This window comes from Bubalus kerabau, chromosome 8, assembly GCF_029407905.1.
Source record: "Bubalus kerabau isolate K-KA32 ecotype Philippines breed swamp buffalo chromosome 8, PCC_UOA_SB_1v2, whole genome shotgun sequence".
Taxonomy (NCBI): Eukaryota; Metazoa; Chordata; class Mammalia; order Artiodactyla; family Bovidae; genus Bubalus; species Bubalus kerabau.
This window is the reverse complement of record NC_073631.1, coordinates 12,066,006-12,071,465: the sequence shown is the minus strand read 5'-3', so window position 1 is coordinate 12,071,465 and position 5,460 is coordinate 12,066,006. Positions and strand designations below refer to the sequence as shown.

The 5,460-nt window shown below is 45.8% G+C and overlaps 1 pseudogene; it reads left to right on the top strand.

The window, feature by feature from the left end:
* The first annotated feature begins 3,362 nt into the window (after positions 1–3,362).
* Positions 3,363–5,042, top strand: LOC129658808 (nuclear transcription factor Y subunit gamma-like; annotated as a pseudogene).
* The last annotated feature ends 418 nt before the right edge of the window (positions 5,043–5,460 follow it).

Sequence of the window (5,460 nt, the reverse complement as noted above, 5' to 3'; positions counted from 1 at the left end):
ATGTGCTACCAACTCTTGCGTCTGTTATGTATATATGCAAATGCTACAGGCATACACACACATATACACACATTCATACACGTGGATGCCGAAATTCCTCACCTACTTGGAAGCTCCTTATGCAGGGATAATAGATACTAAGATGGAAGCACAGGAGGAGAGTGTGTGTGACAGAAACACAGAAGTGTTTATTAAAGAATTCTTTGGGGTGTGTGCATGCTCGCTCAGTCACTCCAGTCATGTCCGACTCTGCAGCCCCATGGACTGTAGCCCTGCCAGGCTCCTCTGTCCATGGGATTCTCCAGGCAAGAACACTGGAGTGGGTTTTCTTTGGGGACTTGAGCTGTTTTCCTCTAAACTTATCTTTTATTTCCCACACTGTTGTACAGTTTTTACATCATTATTCTAGATATCACTGAAAAGCCTGAGGCAGCCTATTTAGAAATGTCTCTAAACATATTAAACTGAATAGCAAGTAAATAATTTCAATCATAACTTGCAGCCAATAAAACCCTTCCAGTAACTGGCAAAATCTCAAAACCTTTGAAGGCTTCCTCTCCAATGACAGAATTCTATAGGATATTAAAACCACGTTCAGAATTTAGAAGGAAATTCTGTGGGTGGCATAAATGAGAAAACATCTCAAGGTTTCAAAACCAGAAATTAGGCATAGTGTTATGTTTCAGTTATGGATGGAGAATTTGTCTTCACTTTTCATTCTTAACTGAGACACTGTTGGAAGCTAACCAGCAACTCTGCCTTGCTTAGGATGTTGAGAAACAGGAGGTATCAAAACCCAAGATAAAAGAGATTAGAGGAAAGGTCACCAATAGGAGACACAAAGAAACTAGAGTAGGAGAATCAGCAATGGCCATACACACACAAGATTCACAATATGTTAGAGATCACGTTCTATTTTAGAGCAAGACTTCTGCTAGGCTATCTTAAAGAGATTTCCTGTTTTTAAAAATAGCTCCAAAGAAGGACCCATGGTCTCTATTGTAACCCATTAAAATATTTAATAACCCTTTCTCTCAGGATTTAGGTTCATTTGTTCTGTTATAGCCAAGTGAAACTTGTTATAAGTTTAGATGAACTAGCCTGACACTCTCCCCCAGAGTAGTGTAGACAAGAATGTAGACATTTTTGTAAGTGAGGATTACGGTTAGATACTTACTTTCAAGAAACCAAAATTCCTTTATCCTTAATTTTTATCCTAAATTCCTTCATCCTTAGTCATCTTGATTGCTTCCCACTAAACCCTTCAAAGTGCCCTGAATACGGAAATTATGAACTTGGTTCTTGTCGATGATTATCTCAGGGTCAGACTTCTCATTTTGGGCTCTATAAGAGATGTGAAAATGTTGAAGCAATTTTCAATGTTTTTCCCTTGTAAAATATCTGGTGGGTAATGTTCAGACACACTGAAACCATACGCACAGAAAACTAGTCAATCTAATCACACTAGGACCACAGCCTTGTCTAACTCAATGCAACTAAGCCATGCCCATGGGGCAGCCCAAGACGGGCAGGTCATGGTGGAGAGATCTGACAGAATGTGGTCCACTGGAGAAGGGAATTACAAACCACTTCAGTATTCTTGCCTTGAGAACCCCATGAACAGTATGAAAAGGCAAAATGATAGGATACTGAAAGAGGAACTCCCCAGGTCAGTAGGTGCCCAATATGCTACTGGAGATCAGTGGACAAATAACTCCAGAAAGAATGAAGGGATGGAGCCAAAGCAAAAACAATACCCAGCTGTGGATGTGACTGGTGATAGAAGCAAGGTCCGATGCTGTAAAGAGCAATATTGTATAGGAACCTGGGCTGTCAGGTCCATGAACCAAGGCAAATTGGAAGTGGTCAAACAGGAGATGGCAAGAGTGAATGTCGACATTCTAGGAATCAGAAAACTAAAATGGACTGGAATGGGTGAATTTAACTCAGATGACCATTATATCTACTACTGTGGGCAGGAATCCCTCAGAAGAAATGGAGTAGCCATCATGGTCAACAAAAGAGTCCGAAATGCAGTACTTGGATGCAATCTCAAAAACAACAGAATGATCTCTGTTCGTTTCCAAGGCAAACCATTCAATATTACAGTAATCCAAGTCTATGCCCCAACCAGTAACGCTGAAGAAGCTGAAGTTGAACGGTTCTATGAAGACCTACAAGACCTTTTATTTATTTATTTATTTTAAAAGCCAACCTTCCTATTTTTATTTATTTTTTTAAATTTTATTTTATTTTTAAACTTTACAATATTGTATTGGTTTTTGCCAAATATCGAAATGAATCCGCCACAGGTATACATGTGTTCCCCATCCTGAACCCTCCTCCCTCCTCCCTCCCCATACCATCCCTCTGGGTCATCCCAGTGCACCAGCCCCAAGCATCCAGTATCATGCATCGAACCTGGACTGGTGACTCATTCCATATATGATATTATATGTATTTCAATGCCATTCTCCCAAATCATCCCACCCTCTCCCTCTCCCACAGAGTCCAAAAGACTGTTCTATACATCAGTGTCTCTTTTGCTGTCTCATGTACAGGGTTATTGTTACCATCTTTCTAAATTCCATATATATGCGTTAGTATACTGTATTGGTGTTTTTCTTTCTGGCTTACTTCACTCTGTATAATAGGCTCCAGTTTCATCCACCTCATTAGAACTGATTCAAATGTATTCTTTTTAATGGCTGAGTAATACTCCATTGTGTATATGTACCACAGCTTTCTTATCCATTCATCTGCTGATGGACATCTAGGTTGCTTCCATGTCCTGGCTATTATAAACAGTGCTGCGATGAACATTGGGGTACACGTGTCTCTTTCAATTCTGGTTTCCTCAGTGTGTATGCCCAGCAGTGGGATTGCTGGGTCATAAAAACATACTTAGATTTATATAAAAATTATGAAGATACTAAAGAAAGTTTCCATATACCCTACCCACACACAGTTTGCATGATTATTAGCATCTTACATATAAGATGCTTTTGTTATAATTAATGAACCAATTGGTATATTATTATTATTAGATTTGTGTTTTTAACATTTGCTTTTCAAAATTGATATTATATAAGGATTTTCGTACAATAAAGCAGCACTTAAATAAGCCTAAAGTTAAAGAAAGGAAAAGTCATATTATGATCATGTGATCATAATCATATCATAGTCACAGCTGCCTCATGACAAGACCATAAAAGTGGTCCTTGCTCTTATTTCAACTTAAAAAAATCACTGTGGAAGGCGCCAAGGGAGGGGGAGGGTAAAGGGGGGATGTGGTGGAAACGGCATGGCTGCCACGTTGTTCGTAGCCTGGTTTCTGGTGCTCTCTGTTCTCATTTCCTATGATGCGCGCTCTGCACCGCCCCCCCGCCCCCCGCGCGCCCCACCCCCGGTTCTTGCTCTCCGTTCTCGGTGACCCATGCTCCCCTCTCCCCCGCCATAGTGCCCAGCCCTCTGCCCCGCTCTCTGCCCTGCCCCGCTCTCTGCCGCGCCCCGCTGCCCAAGTGCTGAAGCGGTTCCTGCTGGTCGCTGGACTGCCCAGTGAGGCGTTTGTCAGAGTGTCCCCAGGAGGGGGATTTGGTGGTGCTAGCAGCAGCGGTGCCCAGCACACTCTGCATTCCTTCTGGCCTCGTGTCACGGGAGAAACCTGGAATTTAACAGTGAAAGATTTCTGAGTACAGAAACTCCCACTGGCTCGTATTAAGAAGATTATGAAACTGGCCGGCGATGTGAAGATGATCAGTGCAGAAGCCCCTGTGTTGTTTGCCAAGGAAGCCCAGATTTTTATCACAGAGTTGACTCTTGGGGCCTGGATCCACACAGAGGAGAACCAGCGCCAGACTCTTCAGAGGCATGACATTGCCATGGCAATTACAAAATGTGATGAGTTTGACTTTCTCACTGATGTTCCGAGAGATGAGTGGAAACCAACAAAGCATCAGGAGAAGCAGCGCTGGTATGTGACTCTTGCTGAACCTGTCCAGGACTGCTTCAGGTTGGCTCAGCAGCCCACTGCCGATCAAGTCCCGGGGCAGCAGCAAGGCCAGCAGACCACCAGCTCCACAAGCACCATCAAGCCTGGGCAGATCATTGTTGCACAGCCTCAGCAGTGCCAGACCACACCTGTGACCATGCAGGTGAAGAAGGTCAGCCTGTCCAGGCCCATCCACATGGTCAAGCCCAGCAGGCCCAGAGTGGCAATGAATGGACCATGCAGGTGATGCATCCCGAACACAGGTAAGATCCAGCAGATCCCGGTGCCCCCGCATGGCAGCCAGCTGCAGTGTACTCGCTTAGCCCAGCCTGTAAGGGGGCCCTTAGGCACCCCATGTGGTGCCGGGACAGACCCAGACGCGTGCCACCAGTGCTCACAGATCATGCAGAGGGAGGGCCAGCAAGAGCAGCAGTTCAGCCATTTCACGGACGGACAGAGGAACAGCATGCAGCAAGCTCAAGGCTCAGAGCCAACTGGAGAGACAGCCTCCAGAGAAGTGGAAGCCCGGAAGTTCCAGAGACCTGGAAATGCAACTCCCCCGCACCTCTTCCCCGCTCACCACACACACCCTCTCCCCCCACACACCGAAGCTGCCTCCTGTGTTGGTTGCTCCCAGCCCCCACAGAGCTCCACTTCCCCTCCTCCCTCCATCGCCTTGCAGTAGGTGTTGGTTGGGTTATCTGGGGCCCCAACCAACTCCAAGGCCTTTAGGAAGCTGCATGCCTCTCTCCCCAGGGTGACCTCACTCTCTCCTCCCCACCCCTCGAAACAGCTCTACCAGATCCAGCAAGTCACCATGCCTCCCGGCCAGGAACTCCCCTAGCTGGTGTTCATCCAGTCAGCCATCCAGTGCTCTGACAGGCAGAGCCCCCAGGTGAGCCGTGACGTGACGGAGGGCCTGAGCTGGCAAGGCCAAGGACACCCAACACAATTTTGTGCCATTCCACCCCAGGTGGTGGGCACTGCCTCCCTCCACACAGGACCCTGTGGACCTCAGTGCCTCCTGCAGGCTAGGTCTCTGGTGTACTAGGTCCCATGCTTGGGGGCCGAGATTTTCCAACAGAAGGATGGAAGATGTAATATTTTTTATTTCCTTTTTTCCCCCTTTTTTTCCCTCCAGGCAATCAATATTTCACTGTGTTGAGCTGTGTGTCCAATGCTATGATATGAAAATATTGAATAGCATATTTATGACATTTTCTCAAAGAGTGTGGCTGAAGAAATATTTCTTTTCTTTTTCTTTTTTTGGTTCTTACCACCACTTCTTTTAGGAGTAGATCTCTTTGGGGCTGTGTATAATCTCCTGACTCTTAGATCAGCTGTTGCCTCAGGATTCGCCACCTTGTTCTGCCCTCAGGTAAAGTTAGGTGATGTGTGTAGCTTCCTTTCCTCTAGTGCTCCTCTCCCCAGGTCCCTAGTCCTGCCCCAGAGCTCCTTGGGTTTGCATT